Source organism: Harmonia axyridis, chromosome 3 (genome assembly GCF_914767665.1).
Source record: "Harmonia axyridis chromosome 3, icHarAxyr1.1, whole genome shotgun sequence".
Taxonomy (NCBI): Eukaryota; Metazoa; Arthropoda; class Insecta; order Coleoptera; family Coccinellidae; genus Harmonia; species Harmonia axyridis.
Window position 1 is genome coordinate 58,711,060 of NC_059503.1, and position 15,235 is coordinate 58,726,294.

Here is a 15,235-nt window from a genome sequence, read left to right on the forward strand (position 1 = left end):
TCCAAAGTGAGAAACTGAACATTAATCTGAAAAAGTTTTTTGTCTGAAGAAATGATTGCCTCTACAAGCAACAATTTAAACGATTAAAATTTTTCATTGAAATAATCTAATTGCAATATCAAGAATTGAAATTCATTCAAATAATGAAAAACTAATTATATAAATATCGCGCTTTTTTAAATGTTCATGTTATTGTAGATCACTAAATAGAATTCATTATATTTATATTATTTCGAAATCTGAACCAACTTTTCGATTTAATTTGACATAAAAAATTAGATGCGGGATAAGCAAACATCATTTTAGCATATTCGCAACAAATATGCACTTAATTTCAAAATAACTACTTGGGAGAAAACAAAGAAAAATGTATAAAATATACACAAGCGACAATAAAACGTACCCTTTCACCCAAGTAGGTAATTTCCAATGTTCTCCCCCTTTCAGACGAAGAAAACCTTCGGATCCGAGATTAGTGTCAATATTTGAGACCAATTTCGGTAATGGCACATTACGACGATTGACTGAGGGTTGTACAAACCTCCGTCAACCCCTTTCTTTCGACGGTGTTTGAATTTCGATTTTAATTTGACTAATACGTCGTCTTAGACTGCGTCGGGTAGATCAGACAAGGGGGGTGAGATAACTCGGGGATAGGATCTAGAAAAGGGTTGAATTCGTTTCTACTGCTTTGATGATCTGAGGCAGGTTGTTCCTTAGAATTCTTGTATAACATGTCTTGACCCTAAACAGTCATGTTATAAAGGGACATTTCTTACCTTTCGATTTCATCTTATCCAATATTTAATGTTTTACTTTCATACCCAAAAGTTCATTTTTTGTAATACCACAAATACACTTATATGCAAAAAAAAAATTCAACAAATCATTATTTGAAGAAAGAAGTCCATACTCAAAGGAGTAGTAGATATTGAGGCCTCTAAGTCATCTCCACAAGAACTGTATTGTATTTGTGAAGATGCTTTAGAGGCCTTAGATTCCCTTTAAATTATCATTTGGTAAAATTTGCGGTTTCATAGTTTTTTTATTTTTAGTTCAATTCTCAGTATTTTTTCAGCAAACTAGATAAAATTAGTAATATCAACGTGCACTTTCGGTCTTTTGTTGAATACTGGTTTATTAATTATTATACAAGATTAATTAGCAATTTGTTGTAGCATCTCAATTTTAAAATACCCGGTTGCTTAATTTCTTGTTTAAATTCTTTCAAAATACAAAGTTTTATGAAGAACCATTCCTTGCCAACATATCGACTAATTCATTTTTGAGAGACAAATTAACTCCATTCAACAGTTCACCCAATTTTAAGGAATGTATTTTTTGGCGATATATCTTCGCTCATTGTGCCAAGATGTCAGTCCAAAAGCTCAGTTTATGTGTCTAGCAATGAGAAGGCAACAATATGTAGTTCAGTTATTATGATAAGCAGTTAATGAATTGAAATTAGAAATTAAACTTCAGAACAAACCAATGCAACTGTAACTTAAATAACCTGAAAAAACTTTTTTTCAACGAATGCATCTTAATATTTTGTGTTACCACCTCTAGTTCTTTTATTTCTAAATATATAGCTCTTATTTCTGCCTGCGTTGGTCGGTTTATACTGTCAATTGAGTTCGACGACCCTTTTGATGGTAGGGCAATGAACATGAAGTATCTGCAACATATTTAATTACGTCCATCTTCAACTAGAGCAAAGGTTTTTGTACAATTTTCCGCACTTAAAACTATAGTTGGAGTTCTTCTAGGTATCCTACTGTCAATCTGACATCGAGGCGACAACAAGCAACGCCATCTCCTCAAAAAATTACATTTGTGAATTAAACCGTTGTTGAACAGTTCATTTCTGTGAAAAAAAGAAGACTTAGTGCACTTAAAGGCATGAACCAAAAAACAGAATCTTGGAAAAAAATGTTTCTCAATAAAAATTTTTAATATGAAAGAATATGACCACGAAATTATTCCAAAGGATGTTTTGAAATTAGGTTTTGACAACAAACTTCTAAACAACCCTGTTTAAAGACTAAAAGCCAGCATTCAACAAAATATTGAATATACAAGTCGAAATTTTATATACATACAGTTTACTGAGGAATTTTTCAAAATTAAAAAATCTTGAACCAACTATCAACTTGTTGCGTTTTTTGCACGTGAGTTTATTATAAGATCTATCTTATTTTGAGAGAACTTGAATAATGATTCCGTAATAATGGGTTTTAATCGTAGGTGCACAAAAAAAGTCGAACTATCTGTCCTGGGTCCCTCCGAAACAACTGCACTCACATGTGGTACAAAAGTCAGTCCCTGATCAAATAAAATTCCCAGTTCTCTAGATTCAGTCACTCTGTTCAAAACACTCCATTCATTGTTGTACTGAAAAAGAATTTTAGAATTCCCATGACCAAAGGACGTCAAATTTGACTTTCTTATATTTAAAGCAAGTTTCTCTTACACCAATCAAATAGTTCATCAATGTCACCCTGAAGATCCCAACAATCCTGGATGGAAACAACTAACAATCTTCAACATACAAAAAAAAAGCAGAGCAAAGATAAATTCAAATCATTCATGGATAGCATGAACAGCAGAGGCCCCAAAATAGATCCCTGCGAAACTCCAGACGACGCAAAGAACTCAAATGATCTGAATCCGAAACACTGAATTAACAATTTTCTTTTTTTAAGATAAGATTCGAGAAGAAAGATGAAATTCGTTGTTAGGCCAAAAGAAGACAACTTTGTCTATCTGATTCAATTTCATTTTTTTTCTGATTTATCCAGACGGGAGCATCTTCGATTGCTAATATGATTTTAAATTGTTTTTTGTTTATTATCATTATTGTTATTATTATGAATGTTACTCTCATTATTATTATATTGTTTTTGATTGATCTACTTATTCATTTTGCCAACGATCATATTATTAGATAGTATTTATTCGTATGTGTGAAGTTCAAAAAGTTCTTAAAAAAAAATTGTATTTTCAAGAATTCGTGGGTTAATATCGGAAGTTCCATTCATTGTTAGCTTCCAACACTTGGACTTCTCTATTCTACCCGGATAGTACTATATTGTATCAAAACTGCAGAAATTTTCACGGATTCGTTTGTCTGTGAGATGCTATCATCAATTTCGAGACATTCTGACGAAAATGTCTTGGCACCCCATTGTCAGATTATCGAGATTTGTGAGAAACAAATCACATATCATATGTAAATGACATCAATAGTGATCACAATTGTGATCCCTGAGGATATGTATGATTATGATTTTCCCATTTTCCCCCATTACAGCTCGCGATACCTGGTTATGAACATTCTGTCTAACATATTTGATATTATTGGACATCAGATATATGAGGATTCAGTTATTATGGTCTCTCGTAAAAAAATCTCACAATATGTCGTTTCTCGGTCATGTAAATTATTCTGGCGTCATCTTGTGGTATGAAAAGATGTATGGAAGATCTTGAATTTTGTATCTCATTTCATAGCCAATGTGGAGCAGTGTATAGAAAATTATCGATGGCGGTGCCTAATATAACCCAGGAAGATCATTTCTCAGTCGGGTTCTGGCCGCCGAACATCCAAATTCCATCCCAACCAGAAATGAAAGCTCCTCGATTGATGAGCAAAAACCCCGAAAATTGCAAAAAATCCATTTTCAAAGCTCCATATCTCGAAAACTGTCCACTTTTGAGCTTTGTGGCTACACTGAAAAAAATATATGCTATATCCAAGACTAGTAGTCTTGACTGGAAGCAATATTAGACTCATATATCCGCAAGCATAACTTGACTCAATGCAAGATGCACGTTATTCTTAAACGTAAATGTTCACTACACTTCATATGAGGAAAAGTAAACTTGAGAATAGTATAATAACTTTTATATCAAGATGAAGGATTACTTCAACCAAGAATAAGCCCACTTGGATCGAACATAGAACAATCTTCTGGCGAAACTTTCTTAGTTTCCGATTAAGAATAAGGCTTCTTGGAATGAGTATAGAACATTCTTCGAGTAAACCTACCCAAAACTTCGAATAAGAATAAGACTTCTTGGATCGAACATAGAACAATCTTCTGGCAAAACTTTCTTAGTTTCCAAATAAGAATAAATAAAACTCGGTGGTTTACAATTCTTTGGGTATATTAATCGCTAGAGGTAACATTACGTCCGAGATTTAGGGTACTTCATTGTGTACGATTACTGTAGAGTTGTACGAATTGTAAGGAATATAAGGTTCTTGGTACAGTAATCGTACATAATGAAGTACCCTAAATCTCGGAGGTAATGTTACCTCTAGCGATTAATATACCCGAAGAATTGTAAACCACCGAGTTTCGAATTGTATTATACTTGAGTTACGTGAAATGAAGTTGAATTTATATTGGAAATCATCTATTATCTCTTCAAATATAGAGAAACTTGTACCTTTCAGGCATAGTGTTAACATATTAGGTATCACGATATTATTTATCTCGACAAATCATATTGGGCATATATCGTATAATCCCTCAATATTGGTTTTTGAAATAAATGACATCCTCTCTCAGGTAACAGATTATTTTGGAGAGAAGATCGAGTTTTTTTTAATGATTAAATATGGAAGGTCTAATATCACATCGTTAAACAACGGATAGCTGATGGAGGGATAACAACAATAATTATTTTCTCCGAAGGATCACTGAACATTCCATATTTTTCTTATGAGGTACCTGAAAATGGAATTTTGGGTGATAACAGAATTTACAAAGGAAAAAATTGAACACATTTTATTTTCTCAACATAAACATATAACATTCGTCAAAAATATATAATATATTATCATAAAAAAAACGTATAACAAAAATTAAAAAAATATCACATCACAAAAATAATGAATGAAAAGAAAACATACTTGAGTACATACCGACGACTCTACTATCTTAATCCACTTCTCAGTGAATTTCATCCTTTTTCCGATATTAGGGATCAATTCCTTAATTAGGCTTTCTGTTAGTTTTGTTATATTATCAGGTGTTATTCCATGCTCTGAAAACCCAAAGCGTGAATTTCAGTATATAATCTAATGATACCTGGCCAATAATCAATCTGTTAATTTTTTCATTCACACCAACAAAGTGCATAAAACAATTTCTCAGAATATCTGTAAATATAGGTACTCACCCTTGAATATTGGAATCAAATCGGCCAATTCCCATTCCTCTAGAATTTTCTCCATAATAATAAATCACTAAAAATATTATGAACACTAAACTATAAAAAACTGTTCCTGCTCTATTTCGACTGTTCTTCGAAAATGTCTGCCAATAAACTTTCCACTTTCCACTAGTTCCAACTATCTAGACTAGCATCATGCGCAAGCCCTATCATTCGCTCCGACCAACCACAATCTGCGCGGGAACAAACGGCCAGCCGTAGTAGAGCGTACCTGTATTTGGCTTGCGTATATTAGTATTTGGATTAAGAATAGTGTATGCTTCAGAAGAGCAGTAGTTGAATTCGCGGAAGATATTTTAGATTTCAACCAAGATAGCTATTCTTAATATAATCAGTGCAACTCTTCCATCAGAACAATTTTTACTACGATTGAGGATTAATATTCTAGTTATAAGAATGGTTTTCTTTCAAGTCAATATCATAACTAGACTTCGATCGACTTCTATTAATTTTGACTCATGTATTACATTTTCTCTAGATGAAACAAAATGATTTTCAATGGATCTTGATAGCTATTCTTGCTTTCATACTAGTGATCTTGTTGAATCGAGAACACGAAATCTTCAGTTAAATATATTGTAATCTTGGTAAACAAGTATATGTGTGTTCTTGAAATGAAAGAATGATATTTTTATTTCAAGTAAAATAGTTTCAACGCAATATTAAAACAACTTAGATTTAGAATATTTGTTCAAGATTATCTTTATACTTGAATGTAGATTACGATTTTTTTCCGTGTATGGACACTTCTGATCAGTTTATCAAGAACTACAACATATCAAAAATTCAGCTAAATTCACGGATAGCCATTTCCCATATAAAACGTGCGGGGTCCTTTAAACTAATGTAGGTTTAAATTGAAAGAAGAAACATGGATAACGTCAATTACAAAGAAATCTTTGCAATATTGCGAAATTTCAATGAAAATGATTGAAACCCAACATTTACGTACTCAATATGCCATTTCTTGATCCCACGTGGTATATCAGGTAAAAAAAAAATTGTAAATGAAACAAATAATATGAACACCGAAGAGGAAATACGTTCGCGTCCTCAAACAAATTCAAATTCAAATTCAAAATTTATTCTCACATTTAAAGTACAGTAATTTTACAGTTTTTTTTATTACATCAAAAACATCGAGAGATGTGCAACAGTACCTAGACAAAATGTCTGTTTCTACCATTGCACTCCCTCACGTTCCTCGAAATGTACATACAAAATAACAATTGGCAATAAGACGAAAATCGAAAAAAAAATCAAAACAAAACAAATGGAGAAAGCAGTGACGGCAGGTAAGGACTCATCCGGACATGCAGGTAGTCCAGAAATCTATATCATACGAATGCAAACCTCTCAGGATTCTCAAATATAAAACTCCTGAGCTCTGATTTAAAGACATTCAATCTTTTATTCTGTTTCAGTTCAGTAGGAATGACATTAAACAATTTTGGACAGAAATATAGAAATGATCTTTGGGTGACCGACTTCTTGAAAAATTGAACCTGAAAAACCAAATTATGTGTTGATCTAGTCACTCCTGTACTTTTTTGCTTGAAACTCTTATTTTTCTTAAACACCCTTATAACACACTGATTTATGAAAATAGCTCTTATATTCAATAATTTAGACTCATCGTAAAGTAAACTTGTCCAGTACAATCTTTCTTTTTTTAACATTACTTTGATAAGAGTGTTCTGTGCCGTCTGTAACGTCTGCAGCGAAGTGTAAAATGCGCCCCCCCAAGCAACAATACAGTACCTGATTATTGACTCCGCTAGGCTGTTATATAATATAAGTATATTTTTTTTTGATAGAATGTCTCTCAGTATATAAAATGTATGGCTTAATGATCTAATTCTCTTTGTTACCTGACTGATTTGTTCTGTCCATCTTAAATGTTGATCCACCATAACCCCAAGATACCTTATGGAAGATGTTTTTTCCACCTTTGGGCAAGAACATAATTGGGTATTACAGGGAGGCGAGTGTATTAATAACAAAAGCCGAGGCCGTTCATTTCCGCCACCCCGTATCTAACCCATTAAGGAATCGGAACCACTTTTCCAGCCCGCAGCCAATTTTTAAAAAGCCATTCAATTTTCCACCCCGATAAAAAATACGGCCATAAAAAGTCCGCCCGTTTCGAACGAAAGACATTAGACGGGCGATGTCTTGCCGTAATCATTATAATTTCGATATTTCGCGACCCCCCCGGCCCCCTCCCACTCCTACTTAACTTAATTTTAATGTTCGGGGAGAGAGATATTGGACTCTCCTGGGCGCATCTCTCTCCCGGTATTTTTTTTCGGATCGCCCCGCGTACATAAATCACGTTTTTATGATCCATTTGTTCGAATTATTAATAGCCCGGATGTGGATGGTGGATTTTAAAAGTGCAATTTGTTAGACGGGGAAATCGCTCTTTTTTCCGCGATACGTCATTGGTTTTCCGCCGTCTTGAGACTCGGCTCGGTTCGGAATATCTTAATTGAATAGGCCCATCTATATATTTTTATAGTTTCTTGCGGATTGAACGTTCTTCCGCTCGATCATACTTTTTGATAATTATCTTAGGGATCTTGTTGTTTTGTTGAATTCTTTCGTTAAATCATTTGGCGTCAGGCGCTTTTGAGCGCTTTTTTATTCTTATTCTTCTTCTTCTTCGTCTTAATTTAAGCTTAGAGCTTGTTATTAATTCCAGTAATTTGGCATAAGCATTTCAAATTATTATAGTTCACATAAGTAATCTAAATTTCAACCTAGCCGAATCTGACTATGTCTACATGTAGAGATCCTTTGAGTACTTATCGAATCATGCAACAGCGGCTTTTGAACGCTTCTGGTGTTTTGATTTCGATTGAAACAGTTCGTCGAAGACTCCGAGATGTTAATTTACATTCTCGACGACTTTTGAGGACGATTCCATTAACACAAAATCATATACGACGGCTATTGGAATGGGCTAATGAGTAAGTGAATTGGAACGATCAATGAAGGTCTGTATTGTTATCAGATGAGACTAGATATGGACGGTTTTCGGATAGGCGGCGTATTCTAGTATGGATCTATTCTCTGGTGGTTTCAATGGATGTACATAATTGCTGGTGCTTGATGCTTTCATGAATGCACAGATTCACAAGTCATTGACAATATCATACCTTTGTTTCTTGCTGCTATTGGGCCAAACGATGCTAAAATTCATTTCCAATGTAACTTTCTGTCTTATTATTTGTTCACCATTTAAAAATTTATTTCCGATAGCCTGTTTCATTCTAAATAAAAAATATCTCTTGGGTATTTTGCCCAAAATAAACCAGTTTGCAGTGAAAAATTATTTTACGAAGAACTATAGAGATACATCGTTTAATGCAGGTACCAACTACAAAATAACAATAAATCCTGTTCGCATTTATGACGATGTATCTCTGTAGTTGTTCGTAAAATAATATTTTGCTGCAAACTGGTTTATTTTGGGCAAAAACCCAAGAGATATTTTCGTTTAGAATGAAACAGGCTAATGGAAATAAATTTTTAAATGATGAACAAATAATAAGTCAAAAATTTACATTGGAAATAAATTTCAGCGTTTTACACCCCTTACAACCAAATAAATTACTGGCTAAGTGTTTTTTCGGTAGTAGAAAACGTCAGGTTGATTTCAATATAATTGTAACTTTTTTACTGCCTTGTGAAAAAATTGTCATACAAATTATATGTACCCCCTTAAAGGGGCTGTATCTTAACAAGAGATGCTCCAATGAAGTTTCTTCATATGAAAGATCCTATCTTTTTTTCGATGAGGAATCACCTCTTTAAATGTTTTACACCCATTTAGTTACACCATGTATATTAGGTGTACAAATTTGCTTCCGCCATTTTGCAATAGATGACTGTAGCGGTAGGTGGTAGTCAGTATTGTAGATTTCATACCATAAGCTCAGGTATTTTTCAAAATAACGCCATAGAAATATGAGTTGATTTATGACTGCATCATGAAGTTATTCTCAATTAAACATGTCAGCTTACGAGCCAAATTCTCTTCATTCGCAGCAATTCATCACTAATTCAGTAATTTGCGGGAGATTTTAATTTTCTGCTTCAATATGAAGAAATCTGCGGTTAAGGCTCATCGAATGCTATCAAATACCTATGAGGCCGCTATTAGTGAAAGAACTTGCCAAGAGTGGTTTCAATGCCTCAAGAACGGTGACCAGCATGGCGGAGGAACAGAGAAGGTTTTCGAAGAAGCATAATTGGAGGCATTACTTGATCAAGAATCGTTTCATACGCAACAAGAATTGGCAGGATCATTGACAGGCGTTTGTTTGCTTGTGAACAGCTGCTTGCAAGGCAAAGACGAAAGGATTTTCTGCATTGCATTGTGACTGGAGACGTAAAATGGGTTCATTACGATAATCCCAAACGCAGAAAATCAAGGGGATATCCCGGTTATGCTTCCACGTCGACGTCCACATGAGGATATCGCGACCATGCTCCTACGTCGACGGCCTAACCGAATATTCACGATTTCAAGGTCATGCTCAGCATTTGGAGGGACCAGCTCGGCGTAGTGTATTATGAGTTGTTAAAACCGACTGAAACCTTCACAGGCGAACATTATCGAACGCAGCTAATGCGTTTGAGCCGAGCATTGAAAGACAAACGGCCGCAATACAAATAGGGACATGGTGAAGTGATCTTACAGCATGACATTGCTCGACCCCATGTTGCGAAAATGGTCAAGACATACTTGAAAACGTTGAAATGGGAAGTCCTACCCCGCCCGACGTATTGCTCTTCCCGACTATGACTTTTTTCGATCAATTGCACACGGCCTGGCTGCCAAGCACTTCCGGTCTTTAGAAGAAGTAAAAAATTGGATCGATTCGTAGATCTCTTCAAAAGATGACCAGTTTTTTCAACGCGGGGTTCGTACGCTGCCCGAAAGATGGGAGAAAGTAGTGCCCAGCCTGGAAAATACTTTGTGTTGGGACCACGCAAAATTTATTTTATTTCTTCTATTTAACTGATATTAAGCATCGTTTTTATTCAGTCTTCTCACATGCCTTCAAATTTCTCCTTCATCGGTGTGCGAGGAGGACATATGTTCTTAAGACACATGCTGCAAAAATTCAACTAAAAATAATAAAATCTCGACTGCGGCGATCCAGTGTTTTCAGTGACATATAATTTCCTACATTTTCACTTTTTTTCAAAATTTTTCACATTTTCAAAGACTTCAAATTGACGATTTCCTGGCATTAAGAATAGTGATAGTGAAATTATGGCCTGAGTGTGAATGGAACGAATTTCATCGACTCGAGAACATTCAATCAACACCCAAGGTTAAGTCTAGCAATAAGGTAGGACTTGAAGGTATTTTTCAACAATTTGAAAAAGTAATACAGTCTACTACATCTCAATCCTCCACTTTGAATCATAAATGTATAACCAGTTTTTTACAAAAAAGGTGGAAGCAATGTTGTTCGTCTATATGCATAGCCGCATTTGTCTACGTTGTAATGCAAAAACAATCCCGTCCTTCGCGGACGACGCAACAGGTGTCGCGTAAATCACCCTCGATGCACCCTTCAATCCACACCCCTGCCCCCGCCGCCGCCGTGTATTGGTTTCGGCGTACGTGTGCCGCTGCAGCACCACCCCCGCAGTCGTCCGTGACCGCGATCTCCGGCCCTCGATGGCTGCGTAACCCCCTTTCGAAGGTCGCCGATTGACGGAAAGCGGGGCGAACATCAGCTGTGACCCACATGCGAACGCGCCTCTCTATCGGATATCGGAATGCCGTTAGGGGTCGCGAGGTTCATTGAGAGAGGCCGATTCAAGGTCGTATCGGACCGTTCATTCATGCCTGTTCGGGTATCGGTTGAGCCTAGTTTACGTTGGTATGATTTGTAGTAGAGTTCTCGTTATTCTCTTACTTCTTATTCTTCTTCCATTGGTGTCTATCCTCTGTGGATGTTGGCAATCACATTGATCCACATAACTCCAATGAATACTTGAATGTTCGTTATTCTTGTCCATTTTCTTATATTTTTCAGCCATGATGCTCATCGGCGACTGTCTTCCTTCTATCTTGCCTTGTAAAATCAGCTGAATCAGTTGGTATTTTTTATTACGCAATACATGTCTCAGATATGACACTTTCCTGATTTTAATACACTGCAGTTTCTCCAGATCCTTTTGCATCCGTTGCATAACAATATCATTCGTGACACGGTAGATGTACGAAATTCTGAGCATTCTGCGGTAGCACCCCAAGGCTTCCAATCTCTTGCATGTTGCCTATGTTAGTGTCCAGACTTTCACTCCATAAAGAAGAGTGGAAAATACATAGCACCTCAAGTGTATATTGATAGATAGATAGATATATTAAGATGCATATTGGATCGTATTTTTCTGAGGCGATTGAAAACTGCCCTCGCCTTCTCTATGCGGCATCTTATCTCTTGTGGGTGGTCCCATTCTCCGTTCAGACTGCATCCCAGGTATGTTACCTTGTTGACTATTTCCAAAGTATTATTATACGCTGTAAATTGATGTTGTGTTTCCCCCCTTTTACCCACTATGAGTACTTTTGTCTTTACGAGGAAGTGTCTTTCTATCTAACGTCTACTTGCAAACGTGAATACAGTAACTCTAGTACTAATTATACCAATGTGAATTAGGCTTTATAGAACGTGTTGCTACGGAGAACATATGTAGTTTTATATGATGCTTAAAACATTCTAGAGGGTCTTCCAATAAGAGGTTTCATTATGATATTAAAAAAAAAGGCGAGTAGGTATATTTTGAGAGAAATCAATAGAAGTACATAGGCGTACAACTTTGCTTCCGTCCCGTTTTTTCCGAATTCGAAGTTTTATTGTAAAAAACTTGTTATACCTTTACGATTCAAAGTATTGTCCATCGCTGGCCACTACTGTCTCCCATCCTTCTGTCACCGTACGAATCCCGCGTTGAAAATACTGGTCATCTTTTGAAGCGATCCACGAATCGATTCAATTTTTACTTCTTCGTGAGACCGGAAATGCTGGTCAGCCGGGCGTGAGCCATTGATCGAAACAAGTGACAGTCCGAGAGAGCAAAGTCTGGAAAATACGGCAGGTAGGGTAGGACTTCCCATTTCAACGTTTACAACTATGTCTTGACCACTTTCGCAACATGGGGTCAATTGGCCACAGAGATCTTGTGATTAAACACCTTTGGGCTTTTTCCTTTGGGTTCTCGTGAAATTTAATCTACTCCAATAACGACCTGGAGATGACATACCCCATCCTGATAACGACGGACTGTTTTTCACAAAAAAGTTATATAAAGAAACTAAAATATTCAATATTCACTCACTGTACACTTATAATAGCTTTGAATCACATAAGTTAGCAGGATAAGCCAAGCCAAATACCTTGAAGACGATCATAATTTCCCGATTTTCGACCCGCCCTATTACTCATCATCCAGAAAAACGTTAACCCCGAGACAAACGACATCTCGATACCATCTCCGGAGGCATTCAACTGTCTTGGTCTATACCGAAAGATTGATGCGAAATTCCCCTAATTTCTCCAGCCTCATATCCTCCACGTTCGACCGGAAGATGTCCCTCCATCTGCCCGGCCGCCTCGGATCATCAACTATCGGACCAATAAAGCCGACGTTTCCCCCAAATTACCTCGCATCCATAAAAGTGTCCGTTTATTTATACGCTTCTTCTTCTTCTGCGTTCACGCGGCCTTAATCTAGTGTCAGAGTTACGCACGTTGATGAATCGATTCTGTGGTCCGTCGTCCTGGGTCCAAGTTAATTAAATATGTTCTTCGAGCGAAATTGTTATATTGTTCGTTTGGAGCTGTATGCTCGGGGGAGAGGTAATCTTCAGGAATTTGGGATGGTTGATCTCTTCTCGGGGACGATAGAGATGTATTAAATATATATACGGAAAAGTAACAAATGATCATAGAGCAGGATTCCAGGCAGAAGTTCGTTATCAGGATGGGGTGTGCCATCTCTAGGTAGTTATTGGAGTAGATTAAATTTCACGAGAACCCAAAGGAAAAAGCCCAAAGGTGTTTAATCACAAGATCTCTGTGGTCAATTGACCCCATGTTGCGAAAGTGGTCAAGACACATACTTGTAAACGTTGAAATGGGAAGTTCTACCCAACCCGCCGTATTTTCCAGACTTTGCTTTCTCGGACTGTCACTTGTTTCGATCAATGGCACAGGGCCTGGCTGACCAGCATTTCCGGTCTCATGAAGAAGTGAAAAATTTGACGTTGTATAGTAATCATGGCTCTATACCGATCAACATTGATTGTAACGTTCTGGCAATCATCGTTTTTGAAGAAGTACGGACCAATGATTCCACCAGCCCATAAAGCGCACCGAACAGTCAGTTTTTCTGGATGTAACGGTGTTTCGACATACACTTGAGGATTAGCTTCATTCCAAATGCGGCAGTTTCGTTTGTTGACGTAGCCATTCAACCAGAAGTGCGCTTCATCGCTGAACAAAATAAAATGGACGTAGTGCGCGATACGTATTCCGCACAGAACCATCATTTTCGAAATGAAATTGCACTATTTGCAAGCGTTGTTCAGGCGTGAGTCTATTCATGATGAATTGCCAAACCAAACTGAGAATAAATCACTTGACAGCTGTTAAATCGGTCGCCATTTTGAACAGTAATGACAACTTAAAGTTATATACCTCGAAAAAAAACACCCTATAGATATTCATGAAATATTTTTTTCGGCAACCGTCCGGGAAGTGCTCACTTCCCGGACGGTTTTTCTCTGAGAAAGTAGCATTTCCCGGCCTAGTCCGGAAAGTTCGTACTTCCCGGACTAGGCCGGAAAAGAATCATAGAATCCATAGCAACCGAGATAACGGCTGACAGTTCATATGGAATTAGTTGTCAAAGATTTGCATGTTTTTTTATCGCAATCGCAATAAAATATGGAAAGCAGCAGCGATAGTGTTATTCTACATGGTTGCCGAAAAAATATTGTACGCAACACGCCCGAAAATGGTTTTTTTTGACTCACAGACTTCCAGGACTCGCTTACGCTCGTCCTGGAATTTTGTCTATTCGTCCAAAAAAACCCTATTTTCCGGACTTGTTACGGAAATTACTATTGTGATAAAATATCGCGGTGCACGATTGGAAAAAAAATAGTGAAAATATAAACATCTGACAAAAAACCCTTTTTGCGATCGCAAAACAGCCTCTTTGACCTGGCAGCGATCAAACCTGCGAGCCATTTCAAATATTACGAAATTCTAGGAAACACCAATCACCGTCCCCACCCCATGGTCGGAAGGGTTGCTTACACCCTTATCTCCGATGCGATTTCTATGCAAATTGTTTCCCGCCACTTTTGATTATTCCATTTCTGATAGGGCCGATCTAGTATCTTCAGGATTGCTTCGGATATCTTTTATTGTACTGGTGGGCCCCCCATTGTTTCAAGGGGGACGAGGAACAAAGGGATCCGTTGATTGTACGAATAATTTGTTCTGGCAGATCGCAGTTTTTTAATATCTTCGGCGGACGCTGCCGTTCCGGTTAGTATTTTAGGCATTGTTGGCCTGTCAGCGGTTACAAGTCGATAATTTTTTTTTCTTGGATTAACGAGGGAAAATAAGGAATTCTTCCAGCAAATGGAGACGTTTCGGGATGCTGAAATGAAAGGCGTGACAACTGCTCCAGAAGTTCATTCTTTTCGATCAGAAGATGTGTTTGGTTGACATATGTAAAACCAACATACGTTTAAATAAACGGAGTGTAAGACCTATGTCAATATCACTTTAATTCAAATTATCTTCAATAATATTGAGGATTTCTGAATATAATCATCTAGATTTTTTTAGTTTTTTCTTCATGGCTCCTTCAGTGTTAGAGATTTTAAGTTCAACTTTGAAATATTACTAAACTACTGAAAGGGATCAGTATCGAAGCTGATTCAAAT

The 15,235-nt window shown here is 36.8% G+C and overlaps 1 protein-coding gene and 1 long non-coding RNA gene across 2 annotated transcripts in view; one reads left to right on the forward strand and one right to left on the reverse strand.

Moving 5' to 3' along the window:
* The window catches only part of LOC123675533 (nuclear pore complex protein Nup88), a 164,500-nt gene that overhangs the window by 41,447 nt on the left and 107,818 nt on the right, over positions 1-15,235 (forward strand). The gene's annotated exons all lie outside the window — the stretch shown is intronic.
* On the reverse strand, positions 4,737-5,226 carry LOC123675534. The gene is made up of 2 exons (XR_006746783.1): positions 5,191-5,226; positions 4,737-5,055 (listed from the first exon to the last, which is right to left on the reverse strand). It is a non-coding gene; the product is annotated as an uncharacterized LOC123675534 (long non-coding RNA).